This window comes from Oryctolagus cuniculus, chromosome 4, assembly GCF_964237555.1.
Source record: "Oryctolagus cuniculus chromosome 4, mOryCun1.1, whole genome shotgun sequence".
NCBI classification, from domain to species: Eukaryota; Metazoa; Chordata; class Mammalia; order Lagomorpha; family Leporidae; genus Oryctolagus; species Oryctolagus cuniculus.
In genome coordinates this window covers 40,457,151-40,475,808 of record NC_091435.1, presented here as the reverse complement: position 1 = coordinate 40,475,808, position 18,658 = coordinate 40,457,151, and positions in this window count along the sequence as shown.

Below are 18,658 nucleotides of genomic sequence, written 5' to 3'. Positions count from 1 at the left end.
TAGCAGTTCTTCCCCCCATAATTGCCCTCCTACCCCATTCCTGTCCCACCTCCTACTCCCTCTCCCATCCCATTCTCCATTAAGATTCATTTTTAGTTATCTTTATATACAGAAAATCAACTCTATACTATGTAAAGATTTCAACAGTTTGCACCCACACAAACACACAAAGTATAAAATACTGTTTGAAGACAAATTTTACCATTAATTATCATAGTAAAACCTATGGGAGCAAGTGCACAGTGACTCCTGTTGGTGATTTAACAATTGAAGCTCTTATTTATGATGGTTGTGATCACCTGAGGCTCTTGTCACAAGCTGCCAAGGTTATGGAAGCATTCTGAGTCCACAAACTCTAACATTATTAATACAGGGCCATAATCAAAGTGGAAGCTCTCCATAGGTAGACTTCTGGGAAAAGACCCCAGAGCATAGGCAGCCAAAGCAAAATTAACAACTGGGATTGCATCAAATCAAAAAGTTTCTGTGTGGCAAAAGAAACTGTCAGGAAAGTGAAGAGACAACCTATAGAATGGAAGAAATTATTTCCAAATGATGCAACTGATAAAGGATTAATAATGAAAACCTACAAAGAGATAAAGAAACCCACAACAACACTTAAGAGGTGGGTAAAGGACTTAAAATTCCACTTAAGAAGTGCGTAAAGGACTTAAACAGACATTTCCAAAGAAGAAATCCCAATGGCCAACAGACACACAAAAACATGTTCAGGATCACTAACCATCAGGGAAATGCAAATCAAATTCACAATGAGGTTTCACCTCACCCCTGTTAGAATGGCTTACACAAATCAACAAACAACAAATGCTGGCAAGGGTGTGGAGAAAAAGGTTCCCTAATCCACTATTGATAGGAATGCACACTGGTAAAGCCACTATGGAAGACAGTTTGGAGTTACATCAGAAATCTGAATATAGCACTACCATACGACCCAGCCATCCCAATCCTTGGAATTTACCCAAGGGAAATGGGAAGACTGGATAAAGAAATTAAAGGATATGTACTCTGTAGAATGCTACGCCATGTTAAAAAAAACGAAATCTGGTTATTTGCGACAAAATGGAGGAATCTGGAAAACATCATACTGAGTGAAATAAGCCAGTCCCAAAGGGATAAATAATATATGTTCTCCCTGATCAGTGAAAACTAACTGAGCACGTAAAGGGAAACCTGCGCAAATGAAACCGAGAAGAATGACACTAAGAAGCGATTATTTGATCAGCCCTTGTACTGTCGAGGAACAGCTTACTATTTTATTCTTTTTAGTATTTTCTTTTTCAACTTAAAGCCATTGGAAGAACTCTTTACTTAACACAAAATTATTTTTAGGTATTTAAATCCAATTGAAAATTTATCCCTGTTAAAAAGTGGAAATAAGAGAGGGAGGAGATGTACAGTGTGATACACATTCTCTTGGACTTACCCCTTAAGGGTAAAGCTAAAAACTTGCCATGGGACTCCAAAACCCATTAAGTTGGCAGGTACCAAAGCCATCTTACCAGTTAGAGTGATCATTTTAACTGCATAACTGATCATAAAGATAGGAATAATTGTCAAAGGGATCACATAAATAAGACCAAGTGTCTGCTAATAATAATAGTTAGAATTAGAAAGGAGAAAATTATCCAACGTGGGAAATGGGCCACACAGCAGACTCATAAAATGGCAAATGGCCTAAACAGCACTCTGGCCTCAGAATCATCCCTTAAAGAATTAAGATCTGGCTAGAAAGCCCATGAGAGCATTTCAGGCATGGAAAGCCAAGACACTGTAGCAAAGAATAGCCTACATGAAAGATCTCTGTGAGTTAAATCCCAGTGGAAAGAAGGTTTACCTAGTTCTTTACTGAAACTCCTTTTATTACTCTCATCCTTTCCAGATTCTACTATTAATATTCTATATTTAGGTTGAGGTTTTATTTAAATTTTAGTTCCCACATATAATGGAGAAAATGTGGTATTTGTTTTTGTGCTTCTGGATTATTTTACTAAGCACAATGTCCTCCAGTTCCATGCATTTCCTGAAAATAGTAGTATTTAATTATTCCCTCTCTATATATTCCACATGTTATTTATATATACAATGGAATATTACATATATCACATTTTTAATCCACTCAGCTGAAGAAAGACACTTTGAGTCCCTCTTTTGGCCACTGTGAACGGTGCTTCTGTAAACATGGTGGAGTGGGTATGTCTTTGACACAAAGAGTTCATGTATTCTTGGGTGTATATCCAATAGTGGAATTACTAAATGATATGGCAGTTCAGATTCATAGTTTTGTTTTTGTAAATAAATCTCTATACTGTTTTTTACAGTGGCTGCAATAATTGAAATTCCTACCAAGCATGTATATGCATTCCTTTCCCTACATTCTCTTCAGCGTACATTATTCTCTTCTCTGTTTGATAATACCTGTTCAGACCTGGGTGAAGTGATATCGCATGAGGATTTTGGTTTGTATTTCCTTGATGGCTAATCATGTTGAGCATTTTTTCATATAGTTTCTGGGCATATGTGTTTCTTTTGAGAACTGTCTATTCAAGTCCTTTACCTATTTCTTCACAGGAGTGACTTTTTTGTTATTGTTCAGGTTTTTGAGTTATTATTATTATATTCTGGCTACTAACTCTTTGTCAGGTAAGTAGCTTACAAATATCTCCCACTCCATGGGATATCTCTTCACTCTACTGACCATTTCTTTTGTTGTGCTGAAGCTTCCAAATTTGACAAAATCTGATTCCTCTAGTTTGCTTTTGTTGCCTATGCTTTGGGGGATCTTATACAAGAAGTCATCACCATCACCAATTTCTTCAAGTGTTTCTTCTATGTTTTATTCTAGCAGTTTCATAATTTGTGGACTTAGATTTAGGTCTTTGATCCATCTTGAGGTTTTTGTTTTGTTTTAATACAGATTTATTTATCTGAAAGGCAGAATTACAGGGTGGGGGAGAGAGAGAAAAAGAGAGAGAGAGAGAGTTCTTCCAGCTGGTGGTTTACTCCCCAAATGACAGCAGCAGCTGGGGCTAGACCAGCCCGAAACTAGGATATAGGAGTATCTTCCAGGTGTTCCATATGGGTGCAGGCACATTAGCAGGGAGCTGGTTCAGAAGTGGAATTTCCAGAACTTGAATTGGCACCCATGCAGGATGCTGACATTGCAGGAGGCAGCTTAACCTGCAATGCCACAAAGCTGACACCTTGTTTGTTTTCATATATATGTTAAGAAGTAAGGATTTAATTCCATCCACATGTGAGTGTGTGTTTGTGCATGTGTGTCCAGTTTTGTCAGGACCATTTATTGAAAAGACTATCCTTTCTCCGATTTATGTTCTTTTTTTTTAAAAAAAAATATTTATTTGAAAGTCAGAGTTACATAGAGAGAGGAAAGACAGAGAGAGAGGGAGAGGTCTTCCATCCGATGGTTCACTCCCCAAATAACCTCAATGGCCAGAGCTGCACTGATCCAAAGCCAGGAGCCAGGAGCTTCTTCCAGGTCTCCTATGTGGGTGTGGGGGCCCAAGGACTTGGGCCATCTTCTACTGCTTTGCAGAAAGGTGGATCAGAAGAGGAGAAGCCAGGACTAGAACGTGCGCCCATATGGGATGCCACCACTACAGGCCAGGGCGTTAACTCACTGTACCACAGCACTGACACCCCAATTTATGTTCTGAAACCTTTGTGAAAAATCGGTTTTATGTACATGAATTAATTTCTGGGTTTTCTATTCTACTCTATTGATCTAAATGTCAGTTTTTATGTCAGTACTATGCCATTTTAATCACTATGGCTTTTTTAAAAAAGATTTTATTTATTTATTTGACAGGTAGAATTACAGACAATGAGAGAGACAGAGAGAGAGGTCTTCCTTCCAATGGTTCACCCTCCAAATGGCCGTAATGACTGGAGCTGCGCTGATCCGAAGCCAGAAGCCAGGTGCTTCTTCCTGGTCTCCCATGCAGGTGCAGGGCCCAAGCACTTGGGCCATCCTCCACTGCCATCCGGGGCCACAGCAGAGAGCTGGACTGGAAGAGGAGCAACTGGTACTAGAGCTGACATCCATATGGGATGCCAGTGCTGCAGTCAGAGGATTAACCTACTGCACAACAGCGTCGGCCCCCACTAGAAATTTTTAGTGTGCTTTGTAATCTGGAATTGTGATGGCTCCAGATAGATCATTTATTTATTTATTTGCTCAGAATTGTTTTGGCTATTATTGGTCTTTTGGGATTCCATACAAATATTATGTTTTTTTTAGTCTGCAAATAAGCACTGCATCAAGTAAGTAGATTACTGTACTGTTTCTACAGTCTTAATCTTCCAATCCATGACCAAAGAATATCTCTCCATTTGTGTGTGTGTCCTTGATAATTTCTTTCATGTTTAATAATAATGTTTAATAATCTTCACAGTAGAAACATTTTACTTCTTTAATTAAATTTATTACTAAGCATTTGATGTTCCGTTAGTTATTATGAAAGGAATTTCTTTTCTGAAATCTCTTTTAGTAAAGTCATTAGTGTGTAAAAATGCTACATTTTTCATATGTTCATTTTGTATCCTCCAACTTTATTGAATTGGTTTATCAGTTCTAACAGTTTTTGAAAAAAATTTTGTCTGTTTTTATTAAAAAAATTTAAACAAAACAGAAAAAATTTTAGCAGACTAACAAAGAAAAATATGTCAGATAAATGAAATTGTACATGGAAAAAGAGACATTACAACTGGTACTACAAAAATTCAAATGATCACAATAAATTACTACGAATAACTTTCTGATAACAAATTTAAAAATGTCAAAAAACCAAATAAATTCTGGATACCTATAGCCTATCAGATTAAATCAAGAAGATACAGAAAATCTAAACAGAGCCATAAGAAACCATGAGATTGAATGAGTAAATAAATGTCTCCTATCAAAGAACAATTTCATAACTGACAGCTTTACTACTGAATTCTAGTATTCTAGTATTTGGTTTGCTTTCTCTAAAGAGGAACTAGCTGGGGTCGGCGCTGCGGCATAGCGGGTTAAAACCCTGGCCTGAAGCGCCGGCATCCCATATGGATGCAGGCTCAAGTCCTGGCTGCTCCTCTTCAGATCCAGCTCTCTGCTATGAACTGGGATAGCAGTGGAGGATGGCTCAAGTTGGGCCCCTGCACCCACGTGGGAGACCCAGAAGAGGCTCCTGGCTCCTGGCGGGTGGCCATTGCGGCCATCTGGGGAGTGAACCAGTAGACGGAAGACTCTCTCTGTCTCTTCCTCTCTGTGTAACTCTTTCAAATAAATAAAAGAAATCTTTAAAGAAAAAAGAACTAGCCCTACAACTTTTTGAACTATTCCAAAACACTGAATAGTATGGAACTCTGCCTAACTTTTCTTATAAGACCAAAAAAACTCTGATACAAGAAAAAAATTTAAAAAATGAAGAAAAAAAATTGACACAACACAAAAAAACTACAGAACAGTATCCTTAATAAGCATAGTTGTAAAAATTATCAATAAGATATCAGCAAACTGAATCCAAAACAGTATCAAAAATATCATAATCACATTGGATTTTTTCTAGAAATGCAAAAGTGGTTCAGAGTTCACAAATGAATAAATGCGTAAATTATATCAACAAAATGATGAACATAAAATATATGATCTTCTCAATAACTGCAGGGAAAAATTTGATGAGTTCAAACCTCCCTTCATGATGAAACCCCTCAAAAATTAGATATAGGAGTAATGTACTTCAAAATAATACAGGCTGAAAATGACAAAACAAAAGCAAACATCATATTGGAAGGGGAAAAGATGAAAGCATTTCCCCTCAGCTCTGTAACAAGAGCAAGATTCCACTTTTAACACTCTAATCCAACATAGTATTGGAATTATTAACAATAGCAGTTAAGGAGGAGAAAGAAGAGAAGGGCATCAAAATCATAACAGAAGAAGTAAAACTATCCACATTTGCAGATAACAGATTGTACACGGAAGAACAGTAGACATTCCACTTAAAAGCTGTTGAATTGATAAACCAGTTCATTAAGTTGCAAGATATAAAATCAGCACACAAAAGCTATAGAATTTTAGAGTGAACCACCAGATTCATATTGTCTCTCTCTCTCTCTCCCACTCTCTCTCTCCCTTCTTCTTTCCCCCTTCTATCTCTGTAACTTTGGCTTTCAAATAAATAAATAAATCTCTAAAAAATAACTTTAGCATTTTTATACATCAACAATGATCTCACTCAACATTTAGTTTTTCTAGCTTTGTGGCAGTAACAGAATTTACATCTTATCTTTTAATTGAATCTTTTTCCCCCATATTACTTGAGAGTCACAGTTATGAGCCAATATCTCTCAGTGAGCTTTTTCTGGCCCTTTCAGCTCATTCTACTTTTCTATTTATAGCCACTCACTAAATGTTTTCATTGGATCACTGGTTTCCCAAGGCATAGTTCTTTTTTATTTTTTTTTCCAGGCAGAGTGGACAGTGAGAGAGAGAGACAGAGAGAAAGGTCTTCCTTTTGCCGTTGGTTCACCCTCCAATGGCCACCACTGCTGGCGCGCTGTGGCAGGCGCACCGTGCTGATCCGAAGGCAGGAGCCAGGTGCTTCTCCTGGTCTCCCATGGGGTACAAGGCCCAAGCACTTGGGCCATCCTCCACTGCACTCCCTGGCCACAGCAGAGAGCTGGCCTGGAAGAGGGGCAACCAGGAAAGAATCCGGCGCCCCGACCAGGACTAGAACCTGGTGTGCCGGCGCCGCAAGGTGGAGGATTAGCCTAGTGAGCCGCGGCGCCTGCAAGGCATAGTTCTAAATGCTACATGATGTACTTTGATACGAGTGTTACATACAAAATAATGTACCAGTCATTTCCTTTGCATAAAAAAAAGAGTCAAAAACTTCACTGCTTCATGATAGACCGAAATGACTGATGAGTCATAATTTGCTAGAAAAGCTTACTAGTGAAGAATAAATTCACCCTATACAACTATACATCACCAGTTCCTTCACACTTATAGCATTTCCATACCAAATACATGGCATAAATCCATCTTGTTGGCTAGCATTTCTGTAGACATGTGACCTAGGAAGTCTCATTACTTTTATAAAACAGTTTGTTAATAAGAATTTTTATCCTGACTTTAGTATGGATATTTCCATCTAATATTTCTACACCCAAATCTCTTTTGAATAAATTCTATAAATAATAAAAGAAATACTTTTAAAACAGATTAACAGCCCATGGTGAAAGCAAATATGGTTTTATAATGAAGTTGAATGATTTAGGTTGGTTAATGTTACTTCTTAATTTTTACAAAATATTTATTTATTATATAAAATAAGAATAGTGCAAACAAGTGCTTAGAAAATATGTATATTCAACCTGATTTTCTTTCAATTATCCTCCTTTCGTAACTTTTAAAATATAGTTCCAGTTAAAATATATAAAGGATAATCTCACATTAAATGTATCATCATTTTTAATGTTATTAATATGTTTCCAGAATTGCTCATTTACAATTTCTTCATAACATTTTCATGAATGGTCTAAATATTTTCTAGGTTTATTTGGTGTATAGAAATGTCCATTTTTTGATAATTAATGCAGTGATTTGTTTTGTTTCTTCCATTTTCTTTTACTATTATTGCTAGAAATTCCACTACTTTTATAGTTCGTCTTAGCCTTATCATAATTTTATTAGCCACATTTAAAAATATGATTATTAACTGCTTGTGAAATGTAGTAAGGTTTATGAGATAATAAAATTTCTAGCTGAATTAAAATATATATCAAGCATTTGTCTTTTTTCTTATGCTGAATTATATAATCTATTGCTATATTGAAAACATTGTTTAATGCAATATATATTCTCATTGGTTATCACACATATATAAAAAGTCTTTTGCATTGTATTTAATTACTATGGAATTTATTTTCATTAAATATGTTTATAGTTCACTTTATCATTCTGAATTTTCTGAACATAAAGTCACATAGTATAGAAAAATATTACATTTCATCCATTTTACACAGTATTTGTTACCACTCAATGCATGAGCTTCCAGCTTTGGTTATATAAGTCCACACTTAACATTGTTATTGCTGTTTATTCTGTGAACGATTTTATTGGGACACTGAATTACCATTCTGTGCTTGAAATGCGAATATTCCAACTCCCAGAACTGAAGAATACAATCATTAAGCAGAAAATATCTATCTTTATAGATACTTAAGTGAAACCAAAAATTAGAGCATTCCTGCTGCCTGGTGTGCATGCTTATCCTGCAGGGTGTGGACCTGTGTCATTCCGTCAGCTCAGTCAGCACCGCTCCCCGCTCCTTGGCAAAGGGCTTCAGTTTTCTTGGGGCATTGTTTATGGATGTATACATATGGAATGTATAAAATATGGATGTATAAAATATTCCAAAAAGTCCCTGGAAAGTGGAATTAGAAGTTTACCTCTCTAAGATGTTTGATACTGCTAAGTTCCTTACCAGCTTCACTGCAAAAAAAAATCTACATTTGAATCCCTCAATCCACTTCTTACTTTTGAAGAATTTCTTTTTCTTATGTTTTACTGTTTTTTTCTTACTTTACATGAAACTTGGGCAGAGATGGCATTTGATGCTTGGACACAGAGAACTGTAAAACACTTTTAAATATAAAAAAATATTTTTTTTTCATTTTATTCGTAAAATGCAGGCACATAGAAAACTTTGCCATCCACTGCTTCACTCACTATATTCACACAACTCCCAGGGCTGGGTTAGAGTGAAGACAGGAGCCCAGAGCTCAGTCTGGGTCACCGACAAAGGCAGGGAGCCAAGTTGCAGAGTCATCCAATACCTGCTGCCCACCATGCTGCACGTTAGCAGGAGGCTGCACTGGAAGTGAAACTAGGATTCAAACATAGGCATTTAGATAAGGGATGCAAGGATTCCAAGCGGCATCTTCAGAACTCCACCCAATGCCCTCTCCTTAACAGTATCTTAACAGGCATCTGTCAAATGGTGTATATTTATCTTAGTGCATATAGTCATTTCCTAATTGTGAACACTTAGGATAATTAAAATGATTCTTATATTTAATTTTACACATATACTGAGATTAATATGAAATAACAAAAATCATATATGAGATATATGTCAAAATGTTTGAGAGTTTATTAGAAGATAAATCAGTTTTAAACAAATATTTGGGCTTTGATTTAAACAGTGAGGGTTAAATCCTTATCTGCTATCTGAAGGAGCACACTAGGTCAGCATGAGTGAAATAAAGGAGATATGAGTTACAAGTATTCTTTATACTTTAAATAATTATTCTAAAACTTGTTTAGACCAACAAACTCATTCAAGGATTGAAAAATAGATATTTATGTCAACAAACATAATTTTAGTTTGTGTCTTTTCTATATGACGAAACAAATTAAACTTTGTGATCAGGAATTCAGTCCATACTTGTTTTTTCATCAGTCTAGAGATAATAAAATTGTCAGCTTTTACTTAGCTAAATATGATCCAGCTGGCCTATACTTGGCAATAAGCATTTTTGCCAAATCACGCTATTTTTAATTCCTTTTAACTAAATATATTATTAAAAGTAGTGTCTAGGAATTTTAAACTGTAAGATGCTGGGGCTGGCACTGTGGAGTAGCTGGTAAAGCTGCTGCCTGCAGTATGGACATCCTATATGGGTGCTGATTCGAGTCAAAGCTGCTCTATTTCTAATCCAGCTCTCTGCTATGGCCTGAGAAAGCAGTGGTGGATACCCAAGTCCATGGCCCCTGCACCTAAGTGGGAGACCCTTGAGAAGCTCCTGGCTCCTGGCTTTGGATCAGCGAAGCTCCAGCCATTGCAGCCATTTGGGAAATGAACCAGCACATGGAAGACTGCTCGCTCTCTCTCTCTCTCTCTCTCTCTCTCTCTGCATCTGCCTCTCTGTAACTCATCTTTCAAATAAATAAATAAATAAATATTTTTTAAAAAAATTACAAGGTGTTCAACAACATTAAATGTTCCATACATGGTAAAAATATTAAGCAGTTAGTGTTTAGCAAAAACAGTGAACAACAGATATTTCCATATAAATCACAAGCCACCTTTAAGCTAATAGGAACATCTGAAAGACTTCCACATCTAGATTATTTTAAAAAGCTTGGTTCTAGATTTCATAGTCAGCCTGCATAAATGCAACCATATTCAGCTCCTTTTGTTCTCAAATCTCTTATATATGAAACTTGAAAGTATTATTAGTATTATTTTTAAAAGATTTACTTATTTATTTATTTATTTATTTATTTATGTGAAATATGTAGTTACAGAGAGAGAGGAAGAGACAGAGAGAAAAAGAGATCTTCCATCCTCTAGTTCATCCCCAAATGGCCACAACAGTTGGAGCTAGGCTGATCCAAAGCAAGGAGTTTCTTTCTGGGTTGCCCACATGGGTGCAGAAGCCAAAGTACTTGTGCCATCTTCCACTGCTTTCCTAAGTCATAAGCAGAGAGCTGGATTCGAAGAGGAGTAGCTGAGACCTGAACCTAAGCTCCAGGTGGAGGCTTAAATGATTATGCCACAGCTCCGGCCCCAGGAAATACTATTATTTTAAAGATGCATTTACTTATTTGAAAGATGGAGTTACCCAAAGAAAGGAAGCAGCAGAGATTAAAAGAGATCTTCCATCCACTGGTTCACTCCCCAGATGGCTACAATGGCTGGGGCTGTGCCAAGGCTGAATCCAGAGCTTCATCTGGGTCTCCCACATAGAAGACAGGGGGCCATCCTCTATTGCTTTCCTAGGCACATTAGAAGGCAGCTGAATCAGAAATGGATTATCTAGGATCAGAACCAGCACTCATACAGGATGCTGGCATTGCAGGCAGCAGCTTAACCAATGCCAGCCCCTGAACATAATATTTTGTAAACATATATTGTTAACAGAGCTGGCATTATGGTGTAGTGTGTTAAGCTTCTGCCTACAGGGCATGTATCCCATATGTGTGCTGCTTCAATTCCAGTGCCTCCACCTCCCATCCAGCTACCTGCTGATCCAGCTGGGAAGGCAGTCAGGGATGATCTAAATGCTTGAGCCTTGTACCCATGAGGGAGACCTAGAGGAGGCTCCTGGCTCCTGGCTTTGGCCTGGCCCAGCCCCAACCCTTGCAGCCATTTGAGGAGTGAACTGGCAGATGGAAGACCTCACTCCCTGTCTCCTCTTTCTCTCACTGTAACTATGCCTTTCAAATAAATAAAGTAAATCATTAAGTAAATATATGTTGTAAGTATTGAGTTTTTGTCTGTTTGATGGTCATGTCTTAGAGCTGCCCAAAAAAGCAACATCTCTAGAAAATGTTTTTCTCACAGTGAAATTACTGTTTTCAGCCTACTTGTGACTTTTCTTGATGGGCAGCATAAAAATGGACTCTCTGTTTCTGCTACATATATACCTTCTCTAGATGACATGTGTATGATTTTTCACAGAAACAGTGTTTCTGGTCAGTTCCAACATTTAGCTTGGTTCCATTGTTCAACCTGAAATGAAATTTGTCTTGGACCAAACCAAAACTTAAAGAAAACCAGATTTCTAAAATCCAGTAGCCAGCAAATATGTTTATGTATAAAGGTTTGACAAATGATTTATGCTGTCAGTCACCTTTTTATTTAAGGACTAGAGCAATGTGATAAGAAAAGATTCCTAAGTTTATTTTTTATTCAAAGTTTTAAATATGACTTCTTGTTATGAGGTGATGTGAAAGACAGAGAAAGAAATGATTATGAAAAAACCATTCCACCTTTCCACACACTATTTAAAATTTTGGACCACCCTGTCAGTTCAAACCTCTATAGTTACATTGTGTTCTGAAGCATCTTTCACACGGAGCTATCAAATATTTATTGTTTTACAGAAAATACCTAATTATATCGATTTAATTATCAGCTAAAATATTATATGATTAAAACCAAAACTTTATAACAAGAGGCTTATTAATGTGAAGTGCAGCCTCTTTTTCCCTCCATATATAAGTTCTTTTGTTCTATTTTTTTAAAGATTTTTTATTTATTTACTTGAGAGGTAGAATTACAGACAATGAGAGAGAGAGACAGAGAGAAAGGTCTTCCGTCTGCTGGTTCACGCCCCAAATGGCCGCAATGGCCAGAGCCAAGCCGATTAAAAGCCAAGAACTAGGAGCTTCCTCTGGGTCTCTCATGTGGGTGCAGGGGCCCAAGCACTTGGGCCATCTTCTGCTACCTCCCTAGGCCATAGCAGAGAGCTGGATTGGAAGAGGAACGGTTGGAACTAGAGCTGGAGCCCTTATGGGAGGCCCATGCTGCGGACCAGAGCTTTACCCTGATGTGCCACAGCGCCTGCCCAGTTATTGTGTTTTAAATTACAGAAACAAATTCCAATACTGAATTCTCTCTCTCTCTCTTTTTTAAAGATTTATTTATTTGAAAGGCAGAAAGGGATAGAGAAAGAGAAAGAGAGATAAAGAAAGAAAGAAATATGTGTCTCCATCTGTTGGTTCACTCCACAAATGATCTCAATGGCTGGAGCTGGGCCAAACTGAAGTCAGCAATCAGGAGCTTCTTCCAGGTCTCCCATGTGAACGCAGGGATCCAAGCACTTTGGCGATCTTCTGCTTGTTCTCCCAGTCACATTAGCAAGAAGCTGTATTGGAAATGGAGCAGTCAGTGCCCATATAGGATGCTGGTACTGCAAGCAGTGGCTTCATCCACTATGCCACAGTGCTGGCCCCACTGGATTCTCTTGTAGCAACAAAACAACACATTCTGGAAACAGAGAAATAACTCATTATTAATTTTAGAGCATGAATTTTAAGCACAATAAATGCCAACTTTTTAATAGTCATTGCTTTATGATAAATTCACTATGCAAAACTAGTTGTTTTTTGAAATTTATACAGTAAATTTATTTTTTGTTTTGACTAAATAAAGGGGACATATGTGCTAATATTCAAAAAACAAATCATAAAATATTAATAGCATTAATTATGAAGTCCAATAGAAGTATAACCTTGGTACTTCTTAATGCCATCAGTGTCTAAATATACTTAATGTTATCAATGACTACATATAGTTTGCTGTTGATAATATTCAGATACCCAGTAAACATAATCAGACTATTCACTTTAATAGACAGTAATCATATTACAATTACTTAGTTGTGACCATTTTACTGCTGGGGACATGGGGTTAAAAGGAATAAACAAAGCACTGATAATACAGTTAAAATTCTGTCATGATAATACAGAGAACAAAAGAAGATGTAAGCAAAAAAATGCAGCAGCAATTTCAAATAATAAATGTGATATAAAACAAACACACCACTAGAATAAGTTTAGGATGTAGGAAGAGAACTAATTTACAGAGCATGGCAACACAATTCTGTCTATATAGAGAGCTGAATGTCAAATTGAAAAAGACAAATAAAAGGTGAAGTCTTTCCTGGCAGAAAGATTTTCAAGTTCAAAGGCCCTAAGATAGATAGATGTGTTCTCTATTTAAGGCTCAAAAAAAAAAAAAAAAAAGTGTTGGTTGAATTTCATGAACAACAAAGAAGAAAGATGGGAATTGACATGAGAGAGGCAATCAGTGATAAGATCACTTGGGAAACTTTAGTCTCTGGTGAGGGACTTAGGATTTTAATAGTCTGAAGAGGAAGCAAAAGCTTCAAGAAGAACTCTAAGTAGTTTATACTTGGATATTTCACAGTGGAAATGAAGAAAGCTGTGAGATTTCAGATAAAATTGGGAGAGCTATTAGCATTTGATAGACAAATATCACCCCAACTGGGATTGCCAGATTTGTCAAATGTAAAGAGAGGGTTAAGGTGCCGACACGGTGGCATAATAGGTTAAGCCTCCAGCTGCACCACCAGCAACCCTAATGGGCACTGGTTCGTGCCCCAGTCTCTCCTCTTCTGTTCCTGCTTCTCTCTTCTCTTCTGCTTATGGCCTGGGAAAGCAGTGGAAGGCGCCCCAAGTACTTGGACACCTGTGCCCATATGGGAGACCTGGAAGAAGTTCCTGGCTCCTGGCTTCGAATCTGCCCGGATCCAGTCTTGCAGCCATTTGGGAAGTGAACCTGAAGATGGAAGTCCCTTCTCTCTCTCTCTCTCCCTCTGTCTGTAAATCTGCCTCTCAAATAATTAAATAAATCTTAAAAAAATAAGAGAGAAGACAAACTAATATTTTAGGATAAGTATGTCCCAGGTACTGTTTAGGATCTACATATACCAATGTATTATTTATCAGAAATTCCAATTTATATATTTACCTTGAAGTTTTGCTGACAAACAAGATATCCAACAATCTTTGAGTGCCTAAACTCTAGGAAAATGAAGGCTAGGAAAAAAGGAAAATTGTCAAAAAAGGAAAAAAAGGAATTGGATTATCTAATGAAGGCTAGGAAACAAGGCTCTGTGGGCTTAAATGGGGAAGTGTAAAGACAGAAAATGATGTGGTGGGAGGGAGAATACTTTAATTCTATGTTGATGGTGCATTTTATGAAATTGCTAGATGATCAAATGGGGTTGCCCAGAAAAGCTCAGGAGAGAAAAGTGGATTGGAAATAAAGATGGCGACAGTCTTCTGAAACAGATGCTTTTTAAAGCTGTGGAAATACCAACTCCTGGGTGGAAAAGGAAGCAAGAACAGCCAGGACTAAGGAGGAAAATCAGAACAGTGTGGTTTCACTGAAACCTAGGTTAAAATGGTCAGCAGTCAAATACTGCAGGAGATCCAGTAAGATAAGAACAGAGAACCAACTACTGCTTTTCTAAAACAGTGCTCATTAGTGTTTGGGTGATGTGATATGGATGTGCGTTCCAATTGAATTGGATTAAAGAAAAGCAGGACATGAATAAGAGGAAAAATCAACTGCGTTGTAGAATTGTACCCTGAATGATGAGCCAGGACATGTGGTCAGAAAGGAATAAATGTTGTCATGGGATCATGAAAGTTTTATAGTTTTGTGTTCAAGTGGGGTAGGACTAACACATGCTTCCATGTTGATGAGAATATTTTTATTAATAATATAAGATGTAGCATATTACACATGTTTGCAAAGGGAAACCCTCATGTGAACTTGTGCGAATTCCAGAGATCAGACTTAGGATACACATTTAAGGAGAATCAGAAAACTGCTGTTGTAAAGAGGAGGAAGATTAAGTGGGTGCAGAGGCAGTGGGGTCAGTGCTCAGTTTTCATCTCATTATATTTGTCTCCTGGTAGAGCAATAAGGATTTCAGATGTGAATGTGAATGATAATCTTGGGAAAACATATGCATACTTTTGTATAATGCATTTTTCCCCTGCATTTTTAATCTGGATCAACCTTGAAGCTTACAGAGCACTTCCATCACAGTACAAAAATACGTGGCTCCATAACTTTTACTTTATTTACAGAAAGGAAGTAAAAGTTATTGTTTTCTTCATATCCCTAGTTATGCCACTGACCCTTGAAAATTTCAATATGCAGTAAGTATGAAATGAATGTTAGAATGTTAGAAAAGAAAAATAAAAAGTACATGTCCTTGATTTTGGAAAAATCACTATTTACCCAATAGCCTTTAAATTATTTGTAACTTAAAGGTAGAAGACATGGAAGAATATTGGTGGCATATGTGTTTTTTATCTTTGTCAAGTCACTTCACTTCTTAAGTTACAATATGCTTGACAAACTCAAAATACATGTGAAAAACTTATGTAAATTGATTAATATTGCAACCTCTTATAAAATCTATGGAATTGGATTATCTAATGCTTTCTGTTGATTCAACAATTATGTACAAAAATAAACTAGATTTTCAAACAATGTATTTCATATTCATAATAATAGAAATGCAAGATCTCATATATATGATCCAACAGGTAATACTATGGTGTTTAGGCTTTGAAAGATATTAATTAACATCAAGTTTTATTAGTGTCATAAAATTTTTTAAAAAGTTTTAATTATTTACATTACATTATTTACATTACAATGTAATACTTTATCCATTTTAGTATTTTTTTTTGTTCTAGTACCATTGCTTGAACTCTGTAATTAACACACAATTATTCTTAGGTGTTTAAATTTTAACTGAAAAGTGATCCCTGTTAGGAATTTGGAAAACATTATGTTGAGTGAAATAAGCCAATCCCAAAGGGACAAATACCACTTGTTCTCCTTGATAGGTGACAACTAACTGAGCACCAAAAAGGAAACCTGTTAAAGTGAAATGAACACTATGAGAAACAGTGACTTGATCAGCCCTCACCCTGACTGTTGATGAGCAGCTTAATATGTTATCCCTCTTAGTATTTTTTTTTTGTTTGTTCTACTTAATACTTTTGGTTGAATACTGTAATCAATACACAATTCTCCTTAAGTGCTGAAACTTAACTGAAAAGTGATCGCTGTTAAATATAAGAGTGGGAATAAGAGAGGGAAGAGATGTGCAATTCGGGACATGTTCAAGCTGAATTACCTCAAATGGTAGAGTTAGAAACATACCAGGGGATTCGAATTCAACCCCATCGAGGTAGCATGTACCAATTCCATCTCACTAGTCCCAGTGATCAATTTATGTTCACAATTGATCATAATGATAGGACTAAGAACCAAAGGGATCACAGAAACAAGACTAGTGTCTGCAAATACTAGCTGATAGACTAAAAAAGGGAGAGAACGATCCAACATGGGAAGCGGGATACACAGCAGACCCATAGAATGGCAGATGTGCTAAACAGCACTCTGGCCTCAGAATCAGCCCTTAAGGCATTCGGATCTGGCTAAAAAGCCCATGAGAGTATTTCAGGGATGGAAAGCCAAGACACTCTGGGGGGAAAAAAACCTAAATGAAAGATCTCCATGAGTGAGATCCCAGTGGAAAGAATGGGTCATCAAAGAAGGAGGTACCTTTCTCTGAAGGGAGGAGAGAACTTCCACTTTGACCATGGCCTTGTGTAAATATGATCAGAGTCAGTGAACTCAGGGGGCTTCCATAGCCTTGGCAGCTGATAACAAGAGCCTAGGGTGATTACTGAGGCCATAAACAAGAGTGTCAATTTGTTAAGTCAACAACAGGAGTCACTGTGCACTTACTCCTCATGTAGGATCTTTGTCCTTAGTGTGCTGTACATTGAGATTTAATGCTATAACTAGTACTCAAACAGTATTGTTCACTTTATGTTTCTGTGTGGGAGCAAACTGTTGAAATCTTTACTTAATGTATGCTAAACTGATCTTCTGTATATAAAGAGAATCGAAAATGAATCTTGATGTGAATGGAAGGGGAGAGGGAGTGGATAAGGGGAGGGTTGCGGGTTGGAGGGACGTTATGGGGGGGAAGCCATTGTAATCCATATTCTGTACTTTGGAAATTTATATTCATTAAATAAAAGTAAAAAAAAAAGTTTTAATTATTTGAAAGTCAGAGCTAGAGAAAGAGAGACAGACAGACAGAAGCGAGATCTTCCTTCAGCTCGTTCTCTCCGCATATGGCCACAGTGGTTGAGACTGGGCCAGGCAAAGGCCAGGAACCAGGAGCCAGGAGCTTCATGTGGATCTCCCACAGGAGTGGCAAAGGCCCAAACACTTGGATCATACTCTGCTGCTTTCCCAAGCATTTAGCAAGGAGCTGGGTTGCAAGTAGAGCAGCTGTGACGCAAACCATATGGGATGTTGGCCTTGCAAGCAGGAGCTTAATCCACACTGTCACAAGGCCAACCTTAAGGTTTTTTTTTTTTTTTTAAGCATCTTATAGAGATTGTTTTGGTGCTGATCTAAAATAAAGATGCTTGCCAGTCAGTAAACAAAGTCTTGTGCTTTAGAAAAATTCCTCATAAATATAAAACAGGGTACTTCAAAAAATTCCTGGAAATGGGAATTAAAAGTAAGTTTATTTTGGTTAAAAAATTTGAAATGAATGCAAATTTCTTCCCAATATATGTTTCTCATGGACTTAAAAAATTTCTACATGTGGGTTTCAATATTTTGTTGCATGGGGCCATACTATGGCATAGAAGGTTAAGCCTCCACCTGCCTGTTTGCATCCCGCATGGGCAAGCCCCTTCTGCTCCACTTTCATCCCCTGTTAATGGCCTGGAAAAGCAGCAGCAGATGGTCCAAGTCCCTGGGCCCCTGCACCCACATGGAATACCGGCAAGAAGCTCCTGGCCTCGTCTTGCCCCAGCTCAGCTGTTGTGGTCATTTTAGGAGTGAACCAAATATGGAGGACCTCTCTCTCTCTCTCTGTTTTACAAACAAATAAATAAATCTTTAAAAAATTGTTGTGCCAAAATAGTTATTTGTTACTTCTATGTTTATATGAAATTTTGAAGTACTCTCATACAATGAAGCTCTCTGAAATGAAAAACATCTTTATGCAAAGATTCGTATAGGATTCCTGGATTATATAACGCTGACCTATGCCTCTTAAAATTCACACAATATTGACACATTGGGGAGTGTTATGCTTGCCTAATGTCACACAAAGTTGTCATAAATTACTAAAAATTCAGAGTAGTTGTAAAAGATAATATTCTGATAATTTTCTTTGTGATATAAAAGAGAAAAATTTATTGTTTCTTGAAATTACAATAAGAATACTTCTTAATATTTAAAGCTTAAATTTTTAAATC